General features: G+C 56.4%; 1 long non-coding RNA gene across 2 annotated transcripts in view; it reads right to left on the bottom strand.

The window, feature by feature from the left end:
• LOC125618958 overlaps positions 1–10,448 on the bottom strand; it is a 13,030-nt gene extending 2,582 nt beyond the window's left edge. The window contains exons 1-3 of one of the 2 annotated variants that reach the window (XR_007350352.1): positions 3,289–10,448; positions 2,422–2,525; positions 580–1,617 (exon numbers count right to left, since the gene is read on the bottom strand). This is a non-coding gene — a long non-coding RNA (uncharacterized LOC125618958). Of the gene's footprint in view, positions 1–579; positions 1,618–2,421; positions 2,526–3,288 lie in introns of those variants that run through there. The other variant, XR_007350353.1, reaches the window with a different exon arrangement.
• Between the last annotated feature and the right edge of the window lie 6 nt (positions 10,449–10,454).

The raw sequence follows: 10,454 nt of genomic DNA, 5'->3' as shown, positions 1-10,454 counted from the left end.
GCGGGAGCTGGGCACACGGGACGCCCGCGGCCGGAGGCTGGGCGGGGACCTCAGGGACAGAGCCCGGAGGGGACCGCAGGGACAGGGTGCTGTGGGGTCCTGGCGCTTCTCCGCGGCCCCACTGGTAGCACCCCGAGCCCTAGCGGGCGCCCTGTTTCCTCCTCGCTCTGTGACCGCGGGCAACTTTCTTCACCTCTCTGGTCTCGGTTTCCTTTTCTACGAAATGGAAAGAATGACGGGCCAACCTGGCAGGGGGGCTGGGAGGAGTCGGCGACTTCACAGGCAGGGCTCGGTGTCCCCTGGAAGACGCCCCTCAGGGCCGTTTTCTGTCACCAGGGCCGCCCCCCGCCCCACAGCCCTTTAAAAACCCAGTCGGGCTGGGGCTCAGCCTTAGAGCGCCTGCCTGGCGGGTGCGGCCCTGGGCGCGATTCTCAGCGCCGCATAAAAATAAATAAATAAATGAAATAAAGGTCCATCAACATCTAAAAATATATATATTAAAAAAAAAAAAAAACTCGGGTCACCAGGGCTGCGGCACCCGAGAGGCTCAAGAGGCTGAGGCAGGAGGATCGCAAGTCCAAAGCCAGCCTCAGCAACTTAGTAAGGCCCTGGGCAACTCTGCGAAACCCTGTCTCTAAATAAAAAAATACAAAAAAAAAAAGGGCTGAGGATGTGGCTCAGTGGTGAGGGCCCTGGCTTCAATGCCGGTGCACAAACAAACAAACAAACAAACAAAACCAAGTCTGATGGTGCTTTGCCCTTCAATCCCTATCAGCTGCACTTTGGATACAACCCGACAGTTCCGAGGAGGACCCTGCGCCCTCCCCACAGGCCCTTCCGACTTCCCCCTCCTCGGCTCTTCTTTCACTGCTACCTCCTCCCCAGCTCCTTGCTGCTCCTGGAAAATCACAGATTCAGCCCAACCCCAGGGCCTTTGCACTTGCCATTTCCTCTGGCTGGAAAGCTCTTCTTTCCTTTTCAGAGCTGAGAATTTGAATCTCAAAAAATTCTCTTCAGTATTGAAATCACAGCTGAATTATCCCTTCTCCATGGCACCTCCCCAGTCCCCCCATCCCGGGCCGTGGCATGGGCCTCCTGCATGGTTGTGTGTTTGCTATGGAAGCTTCACAGGGTTGGAACTTGGCCTTACTCCATTCACCCGTGAAGGCAGGTAGGGACAAGTTCTTCCGGGGAGTTAGGCAGGTATTGGTTCAAGTTCCGAGATGTTTTTGAGGTGCTTGTAGGATTGCTCAAGAGGATGTCAGCTAAGTACCTCCCAGGGGTCTGGAGGGATGCTGAGGAGTTCCAGCCAGGAGGCGTGCTTCTGCCTAGTTCACCCTATGCAGGATGTATCCCACAAGATGGCTTTGCCACTAAGAAATGATGACCATACCCAGTGTGGCTTCATCAATGCCTTGAAGTAGAGCAGTCCTAGGGTTGGCTGATCAATTCAGCAACTCACCAGCAAGTGTCAAACATCTAGGTTCTTTCCATCTTTTCTTGTGATGGCACAGTCTCTCTCATGGACCCAAGATGGCTGCCACATCTCCAGACACTGTGCTCTTACAGCAGCATCCACAAGTCAGAACACAAGAGGTCAATTTCTTTCCCTCTATTCTGTTTCAAGAGGGAAGAAAATTTTCCCTGAAGCTTTCCATAGACTTCCATCAAATCTTACGGTTAGAAATGTCCTTGATTGGCGAAGACCTTAAGATTTGCCCACTGGGGAATAGGAAGGGGTTCCTTCTCTCCAGTTTGACCTCACACGGGTCAAACCTGGGCTTTCCACCGGGCGAGGGGGAACTGTGCTTTGGTGACCAGTGGTGTCTTCTGTGAGTGTAGACGATAAAGCCTGAGTGTGCTTCTGCTGTTGGGGAGGTACCAGGAAGTGGCAGGGCCAGGAAACGGGGGGGGGCACCTCGTCTTGCTGCGAGCCTGCTGTAGGGGAAGGCCGTCACTGAGCCAAGCGCTGCCCAGTGCTGGAGCGAGATAGGGTGGTGGAGCGGCCGCTGGACAGGGAGTCCAGGTCCAGACCAGGACCTCGATCCGAGCAGCTGCGGTGGCAGGAGGGTCTCCCTGGAGCCTGCACCCGCATCCCCTGTGGCTGCCCGACTCCGCGCCCCCAGTGTCATCTGGATTCTGAGAACCGCTTCCTCGCTGGTCCCGCATACCGACAGCTGCCCTCCGGGAGGAATGGAGACGGGGAGGAGCCTCTCTGGGCCTTAGCTTTGCCTCTCAGCATCTGTTTGTCTTCTTCTCCCTCTTTTTTTGTGGTGCTGGGGACTGAGCCCAGGGCTCCGAACATGCCAGGCAGATACTCTACCAACCAAGCTACATCGCAGCCCCCCTAGGGCTGAGGCCCCAGTTCACCTTTGGGGACCTGTACCCACCCTCAGTCCATAAGGTTCCAGTGGGACTCACCCTTCCTTGCTAGCAGGAGACACCCGGATCAGGCCTGGTCATTCAGTCGGTGATTGAGCATGTTCCAGTCCTGGCCCCTCCGATTCAGCCTTCCAAGACAGACCCTGGAGAAAGAGGCAGTCCCTTTGAGCACCTGGATCCATCTGTGCCTGAAGCTAAATAGACATTTTACTTAGATGCACCAATATATTCCCTGTTTTGCCTGAATTTGAGTTGGGTTTCTGCCATTGCATCTTAAGGATCCTTGACAATATGGAAAAGCTACTTGAGGGATGAGTTCTGAATGTGGAAATTAGAGAGTTAAGGCTGACCTAAGAGGTGTCTTCCTGGGAGGAGAGTGGAGCTTCTTAAGATGAGGCCAAGGTCAGCCCCCTGGTGCACACCTGTAATCCCAGCTACTCCAGAGGCTGAGGCAGGAGGATCACCACGAATTTGAGGCCAGCCTAGGCAACGTAGGGAGACCCTGTTCCAAAGCAAAGGGGAGGGGGGCTAAGAACGTAGCTCAGGGACACAGCACTGGCCCAGCATGCCGAGGCTCTGGTTCAACCCTCAGTGCCCAGGGGACGGGGAGTTAGGCAGGATGGGAAACAAACACTGCATCATTATTCAACAGATGCTCCTTGAGGATCGTCGATCCATTTTCTGCTGCTATAATAGAATACCCGAGGCTGGGTACTTCATAAAGAACAGAAAGTTCTTGGGCTCAAGAAGGCAGAAGCTTGCTTTGATGACAGATCTACTCAGGACACCTGGCTCACTCCTGTGGTGACAACCTGAACCACTGGGAAGCACAGAGCCCTGCCTCCCAACACTGACACCGAGGACCAAGGTCCAGCATGTGAACTTGGGGACACAGCCAGACCTCACCAAGGACCACGCGGCGGAGCTCTGGCACCTTCTCACGGTTCCGGAATCGGCTCTGTCCACGGGACCAGGCTGGGGGCGTCGAGCAGTCGCCCACGTGGAAACGACGTCACGCTGCACAAAGAAAGCCACCAACTGATTGAAAGGAGCAGCGTGGGAACTTCCGCGGGACTGCGGGAGCGGTGTCCAGGTGCAGCGTGGTCAGCAGAGGGTCCATCGGATTTGCAAATCCGAGCGCAGAGCTTTGGAGCTGGCCTTTGAGATCAGATTTGCGGCAGGTCCTGGAAGAAGGGGAGGTGCTGGGGGGTCCCGCGGCCCCTCACCCTCTTCCCCCTGTTGAGTCGGGTCCGACGCCCAGGGAGGGAGTCCTGGCCAGCCCTGGACAGCTCCCGAGGTCGCTGCTGGAATCCAGGCGCCCAGGCCTGGCGGGTCTGCAGTCGGAGGCAGACACTCGCCTGCATTTTAAGCAGAGCTCCACAAGAGCCTGACTCAGGCCCAGTGGAGCGGGACAAATGAAAACTCGGAAGGGAAAGACGGATTAGTCACCGGAACAGTTCGTCTTTGAGAATGGAGCCCCCATGGTTGCCCTCCTTCCTCAGCAAGAAGCGGATGCCACCAGGGACGTGGGATAAAGCCTGGCTGGCGGGGGCTGCCACCGCGGGGGGAGGGGGGGCTCAGTGGGGCCGAGCCTGGACTCCGCTGGTGCCCTGGTTCTGTTGCGCAGGTTGTCCACTGCTGACCCCCGCGGAGGTGTGAGGCTGTGTGTGGCCCCCTCTGCGTTTTCCTGTCTTAGTACATAAGACAGGAAACAAGGCATGAATACTACACAGACTTGAAGAGAAGACACCTCTTTCTCAGCTCAGAGATCAGCAAACTACAACCCGGGGCCACTGTTTTTATAAAGTTTTATTGGAACGTGGCCACGCCCACTCATTTACAGATTGCCCGCAGCTGTGTCAACAGTGCCACCGCAGCCTGGGCTGCACAGAAACTGTGTGATCCATAAAGTCAAAATACGCACCATCCGCCCCTGTTGGGCTCTGGTCAAGCATATGACAAGAGTCAGCCACTGGGCGCGACAGAACTCGTCCTCGTAGTCCTGTTGACAGGGAAGGGCACGCTCAGAATCTCAAGGACGGTCAGGAGCCAGCCTCAGGGGCCAGGCCACCAGAGCCACAGCCGGAGCCTTCCGAGGAATGGCGCCAGAGGAGACCCAGTGACAGCCACCCTGGCCCCCCCGCAGGTGTGTGCCCTCGGGCTCCTGAACACCAGGGCCTCTGAGGTCGCAGCCCCTGGCTGTGGCCTCCTACCTGCTACAGATGCACAGGGACACTGTGGAGGGCTCACGATGGCCTCGCTCCAGGGCTCTGGGGCAACAGTGCCCAGCGGAGGCGGGCAGGAGGGGAACACGGACTTGTTTGCTTGTTCTGGTTCAAGTTCACATTGGCCATGGTGATGGTGGACCCAAGGCCCACACCCAACGGAGGGGTCACTGCCGCACAAGGGCCGGGGGCACGGCCTGGCCTGCCATCTGCTCCCCAGGCAGCATTCAGACCGGTGGCCTCTGCCACCATGAAGCCACTCAGGGGTCACCGTCCCAAGCAGCTAGGAGGGAAAGGAGGAGGAGGAGCCGCGAGGAGGCTGCAGGGCCAGCGCCGAGGAACCAGCCTCCCCCGCGGGTGCCCAGGGCCAGCTCCTGGGCCCCTTCACCTGCGGAGGAGGCCAGAGGTGGGCCCCCAGTTGCCCAGGACCAGAAGGAAGCCCCCGGGGCAGCGCCGTGGCTGAGGGGGTTGTGCACCCCCGACACAGCCGAGTCACACCGCCCAGAGCAGCTACGGCGACCTCGCCAAGGCCGGGCTGAGGGGGAAGAAGCAGGAGCTCGGGGGCCTTGGGTGTAAAAACGGAGAAACACATAAAAAGCAGAACGTCTCTGTCTTCATGTGCTTTTTACCACGACTATTTGGATACACGTAGATCCAAACAAATGTATGGCAGATGGACGAGAGAACACTCTGGAAATATCCCCGCGTGGGTGTCTGTGGGGAGAAGGGAGCAGAGGAGTGGGGCGGGCCAGGGAGGCAGGAGTAAGAGGGGAAGGAGGGAGAAGCCACAGGCCAGGGGCCATGCTGGCTGCCAGCCCAGCAGGGTGGCCCTCTGCCTGGTGCATCTGCTGTCCACGTCGAGAGGGGGAAGCCGCACAGCCAAGCCAAGCAGCCGGCCACGGAGCTCACTCCTGTAGTCCCAGCGGCTCCAGAGGCTGAGGCAGGAGCATCCCAGGTTTGAGGCCAGACTCAGAAATTTAGTGAGGCCCTAAGCCACTTAGTGAAGCTCTGTCTCAACATGAAAAATAACAGGGGCTGGGGATGTGGCTTAGCAGTCGAGCAGCCCTGGGTTCAATTCCCAGCACTGCACAAACAGCACCAGCAAGAAAAAAGTGTATAAGGAAAACAGATCCTACAATTCCATTCCCTAACGTGAGTGCTCTTGCTATTCACACACACACACACACACACACACGTACACACACGTACACACATGTACACACGTATGTACACACATTGACAGTATTGGGATCACAGTCTACAGGTAATGTGTCTATTGGGAGTTTTTATTTTAATAATTTAGTACATATGATTTATATTCTACTCCTTCCCTCCTCATTTCCCCCGTTGATCGTGAGCATTTTTCCTATTTCACGAAGTAGTCTTTGGGCAGACTTTCCAATGGCTAAATAACTTTCCACATTGCAGACACGCCATGCGGGATTCCAGTATTTAATACTAGTGAGAACACAGGGCTATTATAATGATGCTGCAGTGAACATCTTTGTGCATTAAAGTTTGCCAGACGGAGTGATTATTTCTGTAGTTTAGATTACCAGAATGAAAACAGGCAGGGGACATGAATGTAGGTGTGTATATATGCATGTACATATGTATTTATTTTTAAATGATTTTTTAGATGTTGATGGAGCTTTATTTTATTCATTTATTTATATGTGGTGCTGAGAATCGAACTCAGTGCCTCACACATGCTAGGCAAGTGCTTTACCTCTGAGTCACAACCCCAGCCCTTGTATATATTTATTTTTAAGGCTTTGGATGCATGTTTAAATTGGGAAACAGAATATAGACAAAAGTGCTTAAACATAAAACATAACACAAAAATTCCCATGACACACCATGCAGGTGAAGAAATAGAACATTGCCCAGGGTACAGCTGTGTACACACTTGTGATCCTGGTGACTCAGGAGGCTGAAGCAGGAGGATTGCAAGTTTGAGGCCAGCCTCAGCATCTTAGCCAGACCCTGCCTCAAAAAATGAAAATAAAATAAAACAAAAAATTAAAAGAACTGGGGAAACAGCTCAGTGGTAAAACACCCCTGGGTCTTCCCCAGCACTAAAAATCAAAGGAAGAAAGTTGCCAGACAGCAGACCCCTCAGGCCCCTGAGTCTCGAGGCCGGTGCTCCCCTCCTTTCCTGATAGATCTGCTACCCCCTGCGCACCCTGGGCGCTGTGGTGTAACAGGGCTTTGAGCTCTGTGTAAATGGACTCATCCACAAAGTGCCCTTTCCTGCCTGGCTTCTTAGCTCAGCGCTGATTCTGAAGTCCCCGCCCCCCGCCACTGCGTGGAGCTGGGGGAGGCTTCCCGTCCACGTCCTCTGTTTTCTCCGAATCCAATCCGCATCAGGCTCACACTTCTGAGGACCTAACCCCGGTGGTGGGCAGGGAGCCCCGTTCCCGTGTTTTCGAGCATGTTGGGGTCTGTGAGGTCTTGTTGTGACCCCAGCGTCCCGTGGAGACCTGGCAGACAGACCTGGCTCCTAATGTCCTCATCTGCCCCAGGAGGAAGCTGAGGCTCTGAGGGAGGGGACCGTGAGGGTGGCCCTCTGCCCGTTTCCACCACGAGAGGAAACACAAGTGTCCGCTGCTCCGTCCGGTTATCCTAAAGTGACCAGGGAGCTCTGTGAGCAGCTGGGAGTGACCGTTGATGACACCCGTCCTTGTGGGCTCACGGCCTGCCCAGCCCTGGACGCTGTGTGGCCGGGCCTCGCCTGTTCTCTTCTCCAGCACGTCCCCTCCCCACATCTCCCCCAGGCGCGGCTTCAGCTGTGCTCCTCTCCTGACGATGCTAAGGTGACGTGTCTGGGCCACCGCTCCCGAGCCCACCCAGCGCCTCCACCCGACATCTAAGTTGACATCCAACGCCTCCCCATCTTCCCCACCCACGCGGTCCCGTCCTGGTGGGTGCCCAGCCCAGCCTTCCAGGCCTGCAGACCCACGCCTGGAGTCGCCTGTGACCCCTTCCACCCTGGGGTTTGGAGCCCACCCGTCAGTCAGCGCCGTCATAGCGTGGACGGCCGCGGTGCCCTCCCCAAGGGTCTCCCCGCTTCCGACCTGGCCGTCTCCTATTCCTGGGTGTCAGACTGCCCCATCCACAAATTGGCGGGAAAACCGGTGTAATTCCAAATCAGTTTTGGAGGGAGACGGGATCGTGTGTTTTAAATCGTCATCTTGAGAGCACTGAGGCCGGGAAGGGCTTTGGTAAAAGGCGGCAAAGCGGCGCAGCAGGCAGAGGGGCAGATGCAGACGGAGCTGCCTGTCATGTCTGTCACGTCAGCCAGGGCTCAGCGTCGCGTCCCCGGCTGCTCAGGCCAGGGTGGGCAGCCCTCAGCCCCCGCTCTCAGTGTGGAGCCTGAGTGTCCCGGGAGCCTGTCTCCGGGGAGCCCCAGGATCCTGTTGGCACCTCAGGCAGAGTCCTTCCCCTGTTGAGAGCCTCCCGCCTCTTGGGGCCACCTCCAGGCTGTTCCCTGGCCTCCTGCTGGCCTTCCCTGGCCGCCCCAGCCTCCTGCCCTGTGCTGCTGTCCTCCTGCAGGCCTACCTCTTGCTGGGGATGTCACCTCCTCGCCCCCTGGAATGCTGCCCCAGCCCTCCCGGTCATCCCACTCGTTTCTTGTCCTTGACCTGGTGGACCCGGCCTTTTTATGGTTTCTACCGACGACAGACTCTCTTCCCCAGGACGCCCGCTGCTCTGACGTGCTTCATCTGTTTTGCTCGCTGGTCTCCTGGAGCCTGGGGGGAACCACACGTTCATGGGGAGGGTTTTCTCCACGGGGAGCCCGTGAACTTGGGGTTAGTTCATTCCTTCCCTCATTCAGCCACAGCTTCCCGCCTGGCACTGCCCCAGCGTGCGGGGACAGGATTCCCACAGCCACCTGTGTCACCTGCGGGGTAGAGCCCTGTGGCCTGGATTCAGGTCAGACACACCACGGTGGCCAACTTCTGACCAGGGAGGCGGGAGCAGAAGTGACTCACGAAAGTGTCCGCTCTTCCTCAGGACCGCCGTCCCGTCCCTTCCCTTTTCTCTTCCTGCTGGCTGGTTTGTGGCGCCCATGTGGCCATCTTGGCCGTGGTGAAGATGGGCGAAGCCCCAAGCTGGAGGGTGCGGGGGATCCCACACGGTGGGGCCTCCGTACCTGTCTTAGGTGGCTTAGACTTGGGTGCAACATGAGGACAGGAACTTCCACTGCACAGAATCCTCACTATTTGGAGTGGACGCCCTCTAGCCTCTGTCCCCACGCAGTGACCTGCCCCCAGCTCTTGTCTGTTTTCTCATCAGTAAACCAGGGATGACCGCCATCACAGTTGCCATGGAGGGCAGGTGGGACGAGAGCTCAGGGTGGGTCTGGGGCGCCTGAGCACGGGGAGCACTCCCAGGGAGCGTGACTGTGGCTGGCACTCCCCGCTCTCCGCTAAGGATGGGATCCGTGCTGGAAATCTGGAAGCCGGCCAGAGCCCGAGTGGCGTTGGAGAGGGTGTGGCTGTTTGTGTTTCTGCTGGCCCAGAGGACACTGTCGGCTCCCCGTCAGTCTCCGTGGGCACTGCCAGGTGTCTGGATTGGGACTGCACAGCCCTACTTTTGTGCTTTCAGTCCAGGAAACAAAATGGAAAAAGAAAAGAAAAACCCAGACACATGAGTGTGTGTCCAGCGTGTCTGCTGAAACCATCTGGCCTTGCTGGCTGCGAATTTCAAGACGCACCATCCAGGTCGATCTCTGCCCTCGACTCATGTGCAGAATTCACCTTCTGTGCACCACTGTCTTTCCGAGCTCTTTTCTTCTCCTTTACCCCCCAACCCAACCTTCGGTTTATGAACCCTGGGTCTTTGCTCCACTGGGAAAGGGACCCGGTGGAGATCGCACCCCCTGGGACATCTGCATCTTAAAAGAGAAGCAGAAGCAGAGCTTCTGTGGAAGGACGGGTGGCCATATGGTCCAAACCGGGAAGTTATTAATAATTATGCTGAGACAACAGCCTGCTGTGGGGTTGTCTGTCTCAGGCAAACTGGGGTGTGCGCTCGGCTGTCCATACGGGGATTGTTGCTCTAAGTGGGGAGCAATCCACAGAAGGGGATGGACAGTGATTAGGAGGCTTTTGCTGCATCTTGGTAGGGTCTCGTCAGGGGATAAGGAACTGTCTGAGGTTTCAACTGACTTAAATGACAAGGAAAATTACAACACAACAGGTCCAGAGGCAGGCGGTTCCACGTGGGTTAATTCAGGAGCTCGGTGACATCACAGCTACAGGTTCTGTCCCTCTGTTATTCTGCATCTTCCATCAGTCAGCACTGTCCTCCCTGATGGTCTCAGACCCAAGTGGCCAGCACACTCTGGGCATCTTGGCTTCACTGCTCAGAACAGCTGACAATCAACCAAGGGTCAGCAGCACTCGAAGCACTTTAGATCTGGGAAGTATTTTCATCTGCACAACAACCCTGTGAGGGAGGAACTCATCTGCCCCGTTTTACAGACCAGGATCATTGCGGCCTGGAAAGGTGAAGTCACCTGCATAAAAACCACACAATTAGGAAGTGGTCGGGCTGGGACTGGAACCCAGCAGCTGGTTTCTAGAGCACAAGACTGTCCACGGATTGGCTGAGAAGGCATGCATGCCAATGACAGAGGGGCAAAGTCCCAACTCTATTCCCAGTGTTTTGTGGCACCAATATGATTTGGCAAAGCTCTGGATTCCAGCTTCATCTGATATCTATCAAGCTCCAATCAGATCTGGAACCACAGCCCTTTGGAGAGAGAGCTGCTTCCAACAGCAGGGCTATCTTTGGGAGGTTGTTTCTTTCTTTCTTTCTTTCCTTCCTCCCTCCCTCCCT

This window comes from Marmota marmota, unplaced genomic scaffold (assembly GCF_001458135.2).
Source record: "Marmota marmota marmota unplaced genomic scaffold, marMar, whole genome shotgun sequence".
Taxonomy (NCBI): domain Eukaryota; kingdom Metazoa; phylum Chordata; class Mammalia; order Rodentia; family Sciuridae; genus Marmota; species Marmota marmota.
Note: the sequence above shows the minus strand (reverse complement) of the source record. Positions and strands in the feature narration are given on the sequence as shown.